General features: G+C 34.1%; 1 non-coding gene across 1 annotated transcript; it reads left to right on the top strand.

The window, feature by feature from the left end:
- The first annotated feature begins 11483 nt into the window (after window positions 1-11483).
- LOC120170258 lies at window positions 11484-11590 on the top strand. The gene has a single exon (XR_005520752.1). It is a non-coding gene; the product is annotated as a small nucleolar RNA R71 (small nucleolar RNA).
- Window positions 11591-16208: the final 4618 nt, after the last annotated feature.

The raw sequence follows: 16208 nt of genomic DNA, 5'->3' as shown, positions 1-16208 counted from the left end.
AATACATGAAACAACTCCTTATAAGTCATAGGAATTGGATCGAATTGAGGCCTCTCTCTCCTCGGGTCCCTTGAATCTTGTCTATTGTCATTTTGGGGTGGTGCTACCGTTCCCTAAGGTCGGGACACTGTGATGTTATTGGAATCATACTGCCTCATGTTGCTGAATTCATTTTCTTTTTTCCTCATTGACGCTCTCTTGTTGGACTCTCCTCCCTCGAGCTTTCCGTTTTTAATCGCCATTTCGATCATTTCTCCCATATCAACAAAACTTCAGAAGGATTACCAATAAGGTGCGAGACAAAAAGAGCCTTTAAGGTATTAATGAAAAGCATATTTGTTTCTTCCTCTTCCAATGGTGGATGAACTTGTACTGCTACCTCCCTCCACCTCTGAGCGTATTGTCTAAAATTCTCATTAGACTTTTTTCCATGTCTTGCAACATTATTCTGTTAGTCCTAACATATTTCACATGTTTATACTGGTCGAGAAAGGATTTAGTCAGATTTTTCCATGACCTTATATCAGCTCTGCTCAGTTGATTATACCATCGTAGTGCTGAACCTGTTAAGCTTTCTTGGAAGCAATGGATCAATAGCTGATCATCCCCTATGTAACCAGTCATTTTCCTACAAAACATCATAATATGAGCGGAGGGAAATCTGGTACCGTCAAATTTCTCAAAGTCAGGAGTCTTGAACTTTGGAGGTAGGACCAAATCAGGAACTAAACTTAATTCTTTAGCGTTAAGTCCATACATGCTAGTGTATTCTTTCATAGCCCAGACTTCGCTTGCTAACTGTTCATATTATTCCTGTAATTGCTTGTTTTGGTCTTTTTTTGCTTCTTCATCAAGGTTTGGAACCTGGTGATATAAATGTTCTTCAGGATGTGAACTAGATCCAGGATACAAATTCACAGAAGCACCGATAGGATTGATGTATACTTTCCCAGTATGAATAGGTGTCTCTTGAATATTCTGAGATTGTGCCGGGGTGAACAATGGAGGATAAAGTGGTTCCTCAGTTCTTGGCACAAGACTCTTTCCATGTTCCGGATTCTTTCCCCCCAACAAGCTTACAAAATTAGCAAACATCTCATTCTGGGCATTCACCAGGTCTTCTTGCATTTTCTTTATATTCTCTTGCAACTTCAGTTGAGCTTTCTCAATTTGAGCAATTTTTTCATCCATGACTTTCTTCCTGGTGTTATATGGATGCTTGTAAGTTTTCAGTATTCTATAGTGTACCCTTTATTGTTAATTTTGATGTTTTGAATATGAATGCAAACTATTTGGGAATAAAATGATGAATACAAAGTCATAAAAGTACGAATAAAATACAGAACACAATAGTTAAATTGTAAATAAAATGAAAATATATGCAGAAAGGCATTGATTCATAAGACGTGATCAGTCTTAGAATAACTTTCATTTAGGACAAAATCAATTATCATTACAAGAAAAATCCATTACAGAAAAGGCCGAGCTCTAGTGCTCAACTCCATTATCTCATTGACAAGCCAATTAACCCTTTTTCTCAAATCTGATACTGGATTTGTATAGCTCTGGATGACTCTCGCTTGGATATCCATCTCTCCCAACTGCCTTGCAACACAACTTAATTGATTCATGGTTTCACTAATTATGTGATTCACATTTGTTTTCCAGTTTTTAAAGTGATCACTCGAGTTCTGCCATTACTTCCTGGTGCTTCGGATAGTACGCTCAAGACCAGTGATTTGTAATTGGCAGCTTCACAAGGCACCCGCTAAATCATGAACCTTTTTTTCATAAAGCAACATTCTCTTAGAGGCTAACCCTTAGATCTGTCGGCCAACGTTGACTATTTTCTATAAATAAGGAGTTTTTGAGCTGCATAATGTAGGTACTATACTCTTCATTCTTTTCCTTAGCCCTAGCTAACTCTTCCTCATACCTTGCTTTCATCTCCTGCATCTCTTGATTGAGGACCTCTATTCGCTCGTTCTTTATTCTGCATCTTTGTATCCAAAGGAACACTTCATCCTGCTTGCCTTGGAGCACATGCTCTCGATGTTATCTTTCTAATTCCAATTCCTCCTTGCTTCGCCTCTTTTCAGCTTCGAGCTCGTCTATTCCTTGTCTTCTAATCTCAAGTTCACTTTGCATGCTATTCATCTCCATTATGAACCCTTTGAACATATTATCTTTCTCGATTTCTAATTATTCTATTCTTCGTTTTCCCTACTTTATTTCGCTTAATCTGCTTTGATTTTCAACTTTGAGTTCTTCAATATTAGCTTGAAACCTTTGTTATTCAAAAGTGAGCTCCTTTTATCGCTTTTTGCTCAAAGTGTGCATTTATCTCAATTCTTTAGCTTCTTTTATTTTGCTACTCAGTGCACTAGCCCAGGACTTCTTCTCTATATCGAGTTCTTGATCTTTTTTCTTATTCTCTACTTCTAATTCTCTAATCCGACGTTCTCTTTCAGCCTGACGTCCTTAACTCGACGATCCTTTTCAGCCTTGAGCTCCAACTTCCACTGCTCTGAAGTCTTTCCTAGTCCGACAATTTCCCAGACCCGATTTATCTTTCGGTAATCGTTCTGTAGGCTAGCGAAATTGGTCTCAACATCATCTTTTCTCTTTCGCATCATCTCAAATTGTTTACTATAAAACCCCTTATCGAGGTCTAACATGAAATTCTCTTGCCTAAGAGTTTATATTCTGCCTCATTTTTTGGCAATTTCGGCTTCATATTCATTCTTCAATATTTCCAACTTAGACGAAAAGTATCTGAACTGTGCTTCCAAAGGAATAACTTGATCACGATCCACTAAGGGAATGCCATCATTCTTCCTTATAGCTCTCCATGCCATATAATCTAGTGCCAACATGACCTCGACTGCTACCAAATCGATTCAGAAGGTTGACCTCCATGCATATGACATTAAACGAGCGGTTTTCTTGTAGTGATCTCTGTAGTACACAAATTCGGATGTACTCAAGCTGGATGTAGCTGGGACAAATTGATGTGCACCAAATTGCCTTAACACCATTAGTGAATCATAACCTACTCCACCCCATAACCCTAATAGAGTTACCCAATCGAAATCCCCACATTTGTACAATACATCGACAAAAGCTAACCAGGGGACGCGCCACACTATATCATGAACTTGTAGATTCCTGAAAAGTGAAACCCAATCTTTTCTTGTGAGATGCTCAGGCCATTCTTTGGTGAGGAAATCTTTTAAGGGTGAGTAGGCAGTTGAGAACCGATGACTGTACTCTTGATCAATCTTCTAGAAGTGCCTACGTATCCATACCGTAAGCAACTAGACACACCCAGTGAAACGACTACTCTATGCTCTTTTGCAACTGTTAAGCGACCTGAATGTCTCTGCCAAGACTGTAGGAACAAGATTGACTTTCATTTCCAAATGCTCAAATAAATCAACTACGGCCGATTCTATATGATAAAGATTTTTTGGGAAAATCACTAAATCGTAAATTCCCAAAGCGAACATCTCCATGCTCTTTTCGATATCGCTATGTTTGACAATAAGTTCATTAAGGCACAAACAAGGGAAACAATTGGACTCTTATTTCTTTTGAATTTGGTTAGCAACCCACTTCTCCCCCATTCCAGTAATCTTTGCGAGCTTGCTTTTGAAGAGTTGTACTCTTGTGGCCTTCGAGTAGATTCTATCCAAGTATATAATTTCGAAATGAAACAGGGAGGTGTACTCTTCTAACGTGGGAGTCATGTCCTCCTTGTTGAAAGTGAAACAATTATATGCTAGATTCCAAAATTGGATGAGAGCTTTGATCAAGGGTTCATTTACTTTCACATACAATAAAAGGGCTATGTCACCATACTTTTTCCAGAAAGCATACTTCGTATCAGATTTCTAACTCTCCTAGATTTCATGTAGCTCTTGCAGATCGTTTTGCTTCAGACTGACTGGAGCGACCTCTGATAGTACTGATATATAGTCTTTTGTCAAACTATAACCCTTCTTTCTATGAGTTTCTTCTGACCATGACCTCATTTCTGCATTCTTTATTCCTTGTTATAAAAACTCTTGTCCATTTTATAACAACCTTCTACTTTGAGGACCACTTCGTGAACCAATGCCTTTCTTTACAATTGACCATGCAATGCAATAATAATAAATTAAAACAAAAACAAAAACAACACGATGTTAGTATATACAATGAATAATCGAAGAATAAAATAAAAAACAACAAAATATATAAAAATCGAAAATATATACATCATAAACCTTACCAACATGTAATCTACCCAACATTTTGCCCTCATGCTTTCATCAACTAAATTCTAACCACATTTTTCTTAGTTTACATGCTTCATACAGAAATATAAAACCTAACAGCATACTTTTCTAGTTCTTATACTTCTTGTAAAAATAAATAAATTCAAGGAAAAGGTTAGAATGAGTTTCCCCCCTTAAGACTTTTGAAGAACCGCGTACAAAGATTCAGTATAAGACGGACATAGGTTTGGTATTACTAACAGGGTCCTCGAATTGTCCTTTGCTGGTGCCCCCTTGGGCTTGCCAGACCCTCGATCCTCACCCATTATAGGCTTAAAACGAATCGAGTTCAATTCAAGAGGATGTATTTCCCCATGTCCATGCGAGGAAACTCAATATTTCACTCGTAAACATGAGGCATATGTACCCCAGAGGTTACTTGCTAAAGCCCATGCGGAGAAAAATAATTTTTCTCACGTAAGCGTAGCGTTCACCCCTACCTAATGGGATAGAGCACAGTTAGAAGGCTCTAAATATTGAAAGGTTATAGTGATAGTGGGGGAAACTCATAATCCTTTGCCTCGATCCAAGAAAAAACAATAGACTAAAGTGAAGGTTAGGAAACTAAAACATGTGAATCACATGTTAGTACAAATATTTATTAGTTAATCAAATCACAAATTAAAATGCAAACAAAAATTTAAGACAAAAAAGGGATCAAAAACCAAATTAGAATGAACTTATAACTTTCTTTTGCAAAGACAATTAATTAATCGACTATCATCCTGACTTTCTAAATAAAAGTCCCCAACGGAGTCGACAAGCTGTCATAACTATTTTTTCCTTAAAGAAGTGAAAGTGAGATTTTCAAAACCACACATATTTTTAATTTACCTCTTAATTGATTAATTAAAAATTAATGTGATTTAAAACCTTTCATTTCGAAAAATTTAGGATTTCCTTTATGATAAAAAAAAATGGTTCGAAAAGTCGCCACCAACCCTTGATTAGGGTGTGATTGGGCACCCAAAAATGTTTTTGTTATTTAAAAAATAATTTTAATTAAAACAACAAATGGAGGTCCGCGTTACCAAAAAATGAGTTCAGGCGTCGGTTACGCGTGGGGAAGGATTAACACCCCCTACATCGCCCTAAATCGGTACCTAGCTGATTAATTAATGTCTTTGCAATGAACTTTACAAATTAAATTTTAATTTGATTTATGATCCCCAACAAAACAACAACATACGAATTTTACAATATTCCAAAGCACCAAAATAGATTAAATTAAAATTACCCAGCCTTTTAGAAAGATAAAGAATATTCAATTATTTAACAATATCAAGATCAGATCTTAGATGAGTTATAACAACCTTTTCCCGAAAAATTTAAATAGCCAAACATTTGTTTTTCTTCCATTCCTAAATTCTAAAGTGACGAATCAATTTTTAGGTGTCACTAATGGGATACACTTTTAATTCAAAATCATCAAAAGCGGCACTAATGGGATACACTTTTAATTCAAAATCATCAAAAGCGGCTCTCTAATAAGTTAAGACAATCCCTTCAAAAACGATTTTAAAATAAAAGAGTATTACCCTTAATCCAATTATTTAAGATGAGTCGAGTTATGCTCATGAGAATATCATACATATCGAACGAAAAATACATGCAATTATATCAATGTTTTAACAATAAAATTCATATGACTTATACATTAAATTAATTGATGAAATTAAAAGACGGAATCCTATTTGATAAAACGACTATTATTTACTATGGGATACTCGCATGGTGCATACATATATATAGCTATTCATTACGCATGGGTTCATGAGATACGAAATAACCATTTATATGCCAACACACACATATATATATATAGGTTATATAACACACACATGAATATAAGACATAAAAGCCACCATTTGTACAACAAGCATTTATAGGAAATACATATAAATATATATTAACTCAATGAGCATAAATAATATTTGGTAAGCATGGAGCCAATTATATGCAAAACATTATATGCATTTGGACTTCATGAAAATATTAAATTTCATGCAAACCAAAAGGGAATAAGTCATATCACAACAATAATGCAAGGGACTAAAATATAACTCAATCAATTTACAAGCACTGGAATCAAGAATAAATCCCTCAAACTTATATAGGATTAAAATAAAAAGCTTCAAAGATGACATATTCAATGCATAATCAAATAAAGACTTAAACTGACTAAGACTAGGGACTAAAATAAAATGCTTGTAAACTTTAAAGATAATCAGAAACATAAAAAGCTTTGATTTGAGGACTAAGATGCAATGAAATTGGGCGGAGCCCTTACAGAAAATAACACATTCACCCTAAAAACAAGTGAACCTCCACCCTAAAAACAAGTGAACCTCCACTAGCATAATCTGGTCCATTTGTGCGTGAACCTAACCCCACTTGACTCCAAAACATGGGTCACCTAAGCTTTTGGCAGTTTAGTGGATGATTTATAAACTATGTTTAGTGGGTGATTTATAAACTAAATTAGGGTTTAATAAAGAAAAAATCCATGTTTTATGCTATCTTCCTTCGCCGCTCCTCTCTAAGCTCCTCACTCTCTCTTTCGTTTAACAAAACCAGGGGCCAAAGCCATGGCCATCATATTTTCCAACTTCGACAAAGAGCTGACTAGATCCTAAATACATCTATTTCCTAAAAGTGAATAAATCCCAATGAAACCACCTCTTGAACCATTTTCTTTGAGAACCCCATATAAACCAAACCTATACCCTAAATCGATAACCAGACGCGCTATGACTAGCCAACTCCAATCGAGGAACTCAAACCACTAAGGTAAAAAAAAACTCAATCACCTACCTCTCTATGTTTTGTATTTCAAATCAAGGGAAAGAAATGATAAAAATGGTTGCTAAGAAATAAAATAAAAAACCTTAAAAAACTTGTATTGGTATTACTTTACTGAAAAAAATGAAAGGAGTATCTTATTTTTTATATTTCGAAACAATACACCCACACACTCACCACACATTGAAAATCAAAAAATGAAATTGAATACCTCAAGAAATTTATACTACTTTATGTTAATTCACCAAATCGAAAGGAGCAAAACCCTTTGCTTACACTGACCATTTATTGATTATTGGGAGCCAAATACATCTCTCTTTTTTTATTATGGTAGAAGAAAAACCTCCCAGTCTCCGTTTACAATCTGTTTTTTTTTCCGATGAAAAATGCTCTCTACTAAAAGAAAATGGCCTCACCTTTCTTTTTTTTCTTCTCCCCAAAACCAGAAAATCCCCCCAATTTATTTCTTTTCTTTCCACAAAATCCCTTGACTCTTGCCTCTTAATTTTCTTTGGATTAGGTAAAATAATGAAGGGTTTAGGTGAAATCATCCCCTGATTTTTAGGGTTAGGTATTTTCTTGACTTTGGTTTGATTTCACTGCTTTCGCTTCTGTTTTACTGTTGGGTGCAGATTTATGACAATGGTCCGGACAAAACGAGTATCTACACATGTAATATACATGCCAACCAATTCTGTTAATATTCAAAAGATGTCATACTAGATATGGAGCAGATTTGATTCTTCAAAAAGATGATGTTGAACCTGGCTTCTTTCTCCTTATGCTTTCTTCTACATGCACATGAAAATCATCATACGCTAATTATTGAGACAATATAATACTAGCAATAATAAAGGTAAGAATAATAAAAAAACATGTATAAGAAAATATAATACATATAACATAATATAAAAACTTCATATAAAATTTTACTTTCAATAAAATCTATCAAACATGTACGTTTCACTTTCATTTCAATTCACACCCCATTGTATGATGAATGAGAATGCATGATACGTGAGTCATATGTGAGTGAGCACAAATATGCAGTCGAAACTGCCACGTAGAGAATATGCACTTAAAGTGCCACATATAATATATAGGTACTGTAAAACATAGTATCACTGTATAAATCATGAATATCATAATGATCAACATCATGAATTTCTTCAATGCACAAATAGTGCCACATAGAATTGCACATAATGTGTCACGTAGAATGCACACGAATGTACCGTGTAAGATCGATCAATAAACACTCAAACTCTTGGCATGCCAATTGTACCATCAACTCTTAATGCACATACAATGGGCCTTATATTTAAATCCATATACCATTGAAATGTCAAAATTTCATAAACACGAATGTATCAAATTATCATATAAGTATGTGTTGGGCAGTTCATACCCAAAATCATTCAAATCACTCAATAAAATATTAAGAAAATAACATAATATAAATCAAAAAATATTTTCATTATTAAACTTTCAAGATTGGCTCATCCTAAGCCAAATCATTCAAAAATTATTTAATAGGCATTATGAAAATAATCATAAAATGATTCAAAACCTATTTATTTCAAAACATTTGAGGTTGACTCATCACAACTCTTCCTCACATTATATATATAAAGGTATAGTAAGAATGCACTCACCTGATAATGCCTCACTAGAAATCCTACTATCGATATTCATTTACTCTTGAAATTTTTCCTTTGATTTTGAATATCTTTGAACTTGATTGTTATCACGATCTACACAAGCATTATTTATCCATCATATACAAATTTCAAAGCATAAATTAGTATCTTATTAACCTAGGCACAACTTAGTAATAAATTCATAAAAATCCTATCGATATTTATTCGATTCTAAATCCATTTTAAAACATCCAAACTAACCAAAATATTGAAAATTATAACTTCAATCCTCCAAATACTCATGTCATCTTATAATTCCTCTAACCATCTCATATTCCATCATTTAACCCTTAAAATGATTTTTTTGAGAATTTATCTCAAAATTTCCAATTTATTCAAAAAGTCCTTGCCATTTAAATCTTCAATTTCAAGCATCCAACAATTAAATTCCAATATTATAATCACATATTTATACATTACTCTTCAGCTTCATGTTAATTTTCATTTTAAACCAGAACTTATTTCTTTTTACATTTTGGTCCCTAAGACTTCATAAGCTTCTAAATTGATTCAAAGAACTTTATAAAGCTTGATTCATTCATCAATTCTAACCTTAAAGAAATTTTTACATATTTTCCCCTAATTTATACACCATGGGCAAATATGAAAGGTCACTTTAGGCTTATTTTCCAACTTGATTCAAGCATGAATTTAACTTCTAAACATCATTTCCATTTATCTACTATCAAATTCATATTAATTTCAATTCAAACAACCAATCTCCATAAAACCCTAACTTGGTTGAAAATTTTTATATGAATTTCCAAGTTGTTTCAATCACCATACAAGCATGAAAATGGTTCCCCAATATTAACTATACAATAATCAAGCCCTAGTTAATCATAAACTAACATCCCCTTCAGCCATCAAATTCAATAATTCAATGTTATAAGAATGGAAACATGAACTAATGGTACCAAATGGTAGAGAATTTCATGGAGAACAATTTTCTATTTCATGTTTCCATCTAAATTCCTAAAAGATTAGCTTGAAAATCAAAAAGAAAGTTTCTCTTACCTTAGATGAAGCTCAGAACACCAATGGAAAAAAGATGAACAAATTCTTGAAAATTATAAATAAAAATCAAAATTAATTATAAAATTATTTAATGCAGAATGATCATTTTTCCCTTGAAATCCATTGCTCCACAACTTGCCACATGTCAATTTATTCATCCAATGGTAAAAAATAAACTAATAAGTTAGTAGTTACCAACTTTGCCCTTTAAATTTTTCCAAAATTACAATCTAACCATTTTTCATCCAACGATCCAAATTGAATATGGAAAACTATCTCAAATACAATGGTTGATATTAAAACATACATATTTAAGTCATGGAAATGACATTTTTAACCTTGTTTCTTCATCCTTCAAAATTTCCTAAAAATCCGATTCGATCCGATTATGTGAAATTTTCTCAAACTTTATCGCTTTATAGCTTTTAATACAAAATCCGTAAAAACTTGATTCCCACAGAAACGCCATTCTCGATGGTAAACTATTCATTTACAGAATTGGATTACATAAATTTTTTAAAATTACACTTTAGTCCTTGAACTTTTTCTATTTTTATACATTGGCCACTTAACTTTCAAAATTTACATTTGGTCACTTTTCAAAATTTTGGGATATTACAAATGGAGGTGGTGGCCTTCCTTTAGGTTTCAGCGACAATTGTGATGGCATCGCAGGTGGTAGTGTTGTTAGCATTGCTGGTGGCAATGGCTTAGAATTGCTGCACTGGCCAACATTCTTTGTTGCAACATCAAATGTTGATAACTTAATCACTTTTTCTGATTATTTGCATTTAGTTTGTGGTTTAGGCCATTCCTCATTCTCTTTATTTTTATTCTCATTATTTTTCCCAAGTTGGAGTCCACTCGTTGTTCTGATGGCTTCATAATTCTCATTGCATTAAATTTTCCACTTGCTTTAGTGACTTCAGTGTCACTTGGCAACGATCTTTGTTGTTTGGTGTTCAACACATTTACCAACTGTCCAACTTGATTCTCCAAATCTCTCAGCAATGCTGTATGACTTGCCATATACTCATTCATTAAAGACTCAAGTGATGACAATGTCGAAGCTTGGTTGAAAGTTTTCCCTTGATAGTTTTACTGGTTGTTGCATCGTTGTGGTTGAATTACTTGATGATATGATTATTGGTGTTGCAACTTTGGTTGTTGCTAAGTATACTACTGCTGCGACTAGTAGTGTTGTTGTGGATTTCCAAAGTCTGCCTGCAATGCATTGGGATTGACTACATTTTGTCTCCTCCAAGATAGATTTGGATAATTTTGGAAATTAACGTTGTAGGTGTTCACATATGCATTGACGTTGTCACTCCTATTATAATTCAACATAGACTCGAAGTTTTGTGGGCACTCCTCATAGTTTATCGCATCATCACAATAAACAAAAGTGAGATGAAATACGACTTTTACCTCATATATATCCCCTGGTTCTTGTAATTTTTTCACCATATCGGTCATGTTCCTCATGTTAGGGTATTGATAATCATTTTTAGATATTCTTTCCAGAATATCATAGGCTTCTTTGTATGTTTTATCCAGCAATGCTCCATTTTCATAAGCATGAACCACCATGCGAGTATACATGTTCAACCCATTGTAAAATATTTTTATTTACGTTCAATGGGGAAATCTATGCATTGGACACTTTTGCAACAAGTTCTTAAAATGATCCCAAGCTTCACATAAATTCTTGTCCTCTAACTACATGAAGGAGGTAATATCATTCCTTAGCATTGCATTCATGTTGGGAGGATTGACTCGCAGTAAGAACTTTTGAGCAAGCTCATTCCACGATGCTATAACACGATGTGGTAACGAGTTGAGCCAAGCTTTAGTTTTGTCACACAACGAATAAGGAAACAACTTCAACTTCAAGGCCTCATCTGACACTTTCTTTTGAATAAAAGAATCACACAACTTAATGAATGCTTACAAGTGTGCTCTTGGATCTTCGGTGTGCATCCCACTATACTGACCTATTGATTGCAACATTTGGAAAATTACAGGTTTTAACTCAAAATGGGAAACATGGATAGTAGGTCGTATAATGTCAGGATTTAGTTCATCCAGTGTCAATAAAACATGTTCTCTAATGGGCTTGTTGCGGTCATCAATATTGTAATAATGTTATGACATCGGTACATTTTGTAAAGGTGGGACAACACAATGAACCATGTTTGTTTATTGATGTTGTTACCTTCTTCGATGGATAATTTACTCGATTTCTAGATAAAACAGTTCTAACTCTTGGATGTTACATCGGGTTATAACACAGCAATGATATGCTAGAAAGGTACCTACAAACAGAGAATAAACAAAGTTAGAAAAAACAAAGAAAAAAACTCTAACATAATACCATTGCTCCCTGGAAACGATGGCAAAAAATTGATGCTGATAATAATGCTACAGTAAAGTGCAAGCATACACTATCGAATCAGGGTAATAAAGTGGAAGCTATTTAGCTTTGGATGTCGAACCCATAGAGAGCTAATGTATTAAACAAGAATTGTTGTTCCAAATATAAAAGAGGTGTATTGTTTTTGAAATGAGAAGGTAATAAAAATGATAGAAAAATGATGAAAACATAATGATTAAAGGCAGGCAGTACGGTAGCATTTAGTATAGAAAACAGACCAATGGACCAATAAATATTGTTGTCATTTGGTAGTTGTAGTATGATATTTCTGTGACAAAATATTTATGTATCTTGCAATGATTAACACTTTAACCCCCTTTCAAGAATTAAACACTTAACCAAATGCTTCGTACCAAAACCATTGATCAAGCAATTAACATAACAAAAAAAATCGGCAATATGCATCTCCATATGTTTAAGTTCACTTTCACAAACACCGATGCTATAAATAAAGTAGCCTGCAATCTCAATAATTTATATTTCTAAAAACACCCAATAAAGATATAGCACATAAAAGTAGTGTTTAAGTAAAAACCATATAGAAGCATTTCATCAAATACTTTATGTCCAAATCCAAATAAAAAATGGCTGTCCCTTTTCCCATATGTATGGGGTAAGGGGGAGGTAAGATAGTAGGCTACCCCCAACACCAGGTTGAGAGCAACTTCCGTAAGAGACCTCCGAATTATGAAATGCCCTCAGTGGGATACGATCCCACGACCTCAAGGTTAAGAACCTTGTGCTCTACCAACTGAGTTGGATGGTCATTTCTAAATTATCCAAATCCAAATAACATAATAAAAATAAATTATCCAAATAAGTAAAGTATATTCCCTATTTTGAACAAAGAAACCAAAATAAAGCTTGAAACCCAATCGATCACCGTTGCTATATGGATGCTCCACGACTGCTGCTACACTCCCCAAATGTGATTTTAAGCTACCATGGATGCTGCCATAGAGGATAAGATATAGAAGGAGGCTAGAGAAATTAATGGAGAAGAAGAGAAGATGTGAAAATTATAAAGGCTAGCCACTTTATAAGCCCAAAAGGTCAAAGCATTTTCCAATAGGAAAAATATGATTTTTCCTTTATTTTCCAGCCATTTTACAACTGGAATGGAAAATTGTTTGATTCCAAAAAATTCTATGCCTGCATGTTGAGTTACCAGTTGCTGCAGATTCAACTCAACAATCCAACACAACATCATCTCACAACAACGTCTACAACATCAATAATGTCACGCCATCATCGTACCAACTCACAACAAAATATCATAAAATAGCCCAAAATATATAATTTCACTCCCAATGCACAAATGATGCAAAATATGATAAAATAAACCTAAAATTATTCTAATGATACTAAAGTTCAAGCTCAACTTAAGTGAAAAGTAACTAAATAATAACTCTTTTGGAGAGTTATCAACAACCAAATGGTTAGTCAAAACAGGTTGTTCAAATTCTGGAGGACTCAGAGGGTGCATTATAGATTTCAAAGGCAATTGAGAGGATCATTTACCGTTGGTTGAGTTTACCATCAATAGCATTTATCAGTCTAATATTCATATGGCACCGTACGAAGCCTTGTATGGTATAGGTGTTGAACTCTGTTAAATTGGACTGATTATTTGAGTGGAGGATTGTGGGAGCTGATCTTATTCAGGAGATTGAGGATACAAGTAGGTTTATTCGAGACAGGCTTAAGACTGTGTTGGATAGACAAAAATCTTATGGATATCTAAAGAGATGGGATATTGAGTTTAACGTGGGTGACTGAGTCTTTATGAAGTTATCTCCTTGGAAGAAGGTACTTTTATTTGGACGTAAAGGCAAGTTGGGCCCAAGATTTATTAGACCTTACTAGATTCTCCTTTGAGTTGGTCTAGTTGCTTATCATCTTGAGTTACCGCCAATACTTGAGCGTATTCATGATGTTTTTTCATGTCTCTATGTTGAGTCATTACTGATCTTATTCATATCATATTATTTTTGTTGAGGATATCGAGATAAGATCTGATCTGAGTTATGTGGAAGAGACCATTCAGATTCTTGCCTCTGAGGATCGAGTTTTGAGAAGTGGATGTATACCTATGGTTAAGGTACTTTGGAGTAACCGTAATCTTACAGAGACCATATGAGAGAATCAATAGTCCACGGAAAAGCAGTTCCCACATCTTTTTCCTTCTTGTAAAATTTCAAGGCCGAAATTTCTTAAGGGGATAGTTATCAAATCTAAAATTTTAGGGATTAAATTAAAGTACTTCTGAGTGTTGGTGTTTGTTCATAAGTTCTTGAATGCTAGAGAGAGCAATAATTTCAAAATATTACATCAACAATGTCAAAAACATTGCCACAAGCAATATTGTCCTAATTGCCTTTGCAACAAAATCCATCATTCCTTCAACGATTTAAAAATACCAAGAAGGACCACCTACTCAAGAAATTCATTGATTTTCTAAAGCAATTAACATTCAATATTCTTTTGATCGAAGAATTGGAACCAAATTTGAATTATGTCAAGTTCATGAAGTTGATATTTTTGAACAAAGAATTGGAGGATTTGAAACGATCACACTCACTGCAGGGTGTAGTGCCATGGATACAAGTATATTACCACCAAAATTAAAGGATATAGGGAGTTTTACTATCCCTTACATCATTGATCACCAATTTGTAGGTAAAGCATTATGTGATTTAGGTGTCAACATTAACCTAATACCTTTTTACATTTTCAGGAAATTTAGAAGTGGGGAAGCAAGGCCTACCACTCTGACACTTTAACTTGTCGAATGCTCTATAGTATATCCTGATGGCATTGTTGGCAATATTCTAATCCAAGTGGATAAATTCATTTTCCCCATATATTTCATCATTTTGGACTACGAAGCTGACCAAGATGTGCCAATTATACTTGGTTGACCATTCCTTGATATAGGTAGAGAATTAATAAATGTTAAAAAGGAAGAACTTACTATGTGTTTTAATGATGAGCATATTACATTTAATGTTTGAAATCTCAGTACATATAATGACAATGCTAAATTCCATTCTATTGAAATCATTGATGCAATTATGCAAGATTATATGGATGAATTTCATAGCATTGAAAATGTTGTTCATTATGTTGCGGAATAGAAGAGGGTGAGACTACTCAAGTCTAATGGAAGTATGTGCAACACTTTGAATCATTAAAAATTTCCTATAGGCCAATCAAGGTTCTTCTTCCTTCAATCGAAGAAACCCCAATCTTGAGCTAAAGTCCCTACCTGAGCATTTTAAGAATGTCTTTCTTGTGGACAACAAGACATTTCCAGTTATTGTTGCAACAAAGCTCAACGCATTAAAAGAAGAAAAAAATTCTCAATGTTATAAAGCATCACAAAAGGGTAATTGGCTGGAGCATTGCTGACATAAAGGGAATTAGGCTTGCATTTTGTACGAACAAAATATTGTTGGAAGATCCAAACTTGAGCAACAGAGGATATTGAACCCTATTATAAAGGAGGTTTTTAGTAAACAAGTCATCAAGTGGTTAGATGTTGGAATCATTTATTCTATATTTGATAGCAATTGGGTGAGTCTTGTGTAGTGCATACCAAATAAGGGTGGAATCATTTTTGCCTGCAACGAAAAGGATAAGTTAATTCCTATTCACACCATGACTGGAAGGCACATTTTAATAGAGTATAGAAATATAAGCAAAACAAAAAGGAAAGATCATTTTCCATTGACATTTATTGATCATATGCTAGATAGACGTGCTCGGAAAACATTATATTGTTTCCTCGATGGATATAGTGGATACATCCAGATAGTAATTGTAATTGAAGACCAAGATAAGACTACATTCACTTTTCCTTATGGTACATTTTCATTTTGAATGAAGCCTTTTGGTCTCTGCAATGCTCCAACATCGTTTTAAAGTTGCATGATG

Source organism: Hibiscus syriacus, unplaced genomic scaffold (genome assembly GCF_006381635.1).
Source record: "Hibiscus syriacus cultivar Baekdansim isolate YM2019G1 unplaced genomic scaffold, ASM638163v2 tig00111774_pilon, whole genome shotgun sequence".
Lineage (NCBI taxonomy): Eukaryota > Viridiplantae > Streptophyta > Magnoliopsida > Malvales > Malvaceae > Hibiscus > Hibiscus syriacus.
The sequence above is the reverse complement of the archived record's forward strand: the minus strand, read 5'-3'. Positions and strand labels throughout refer to the sequence as shown.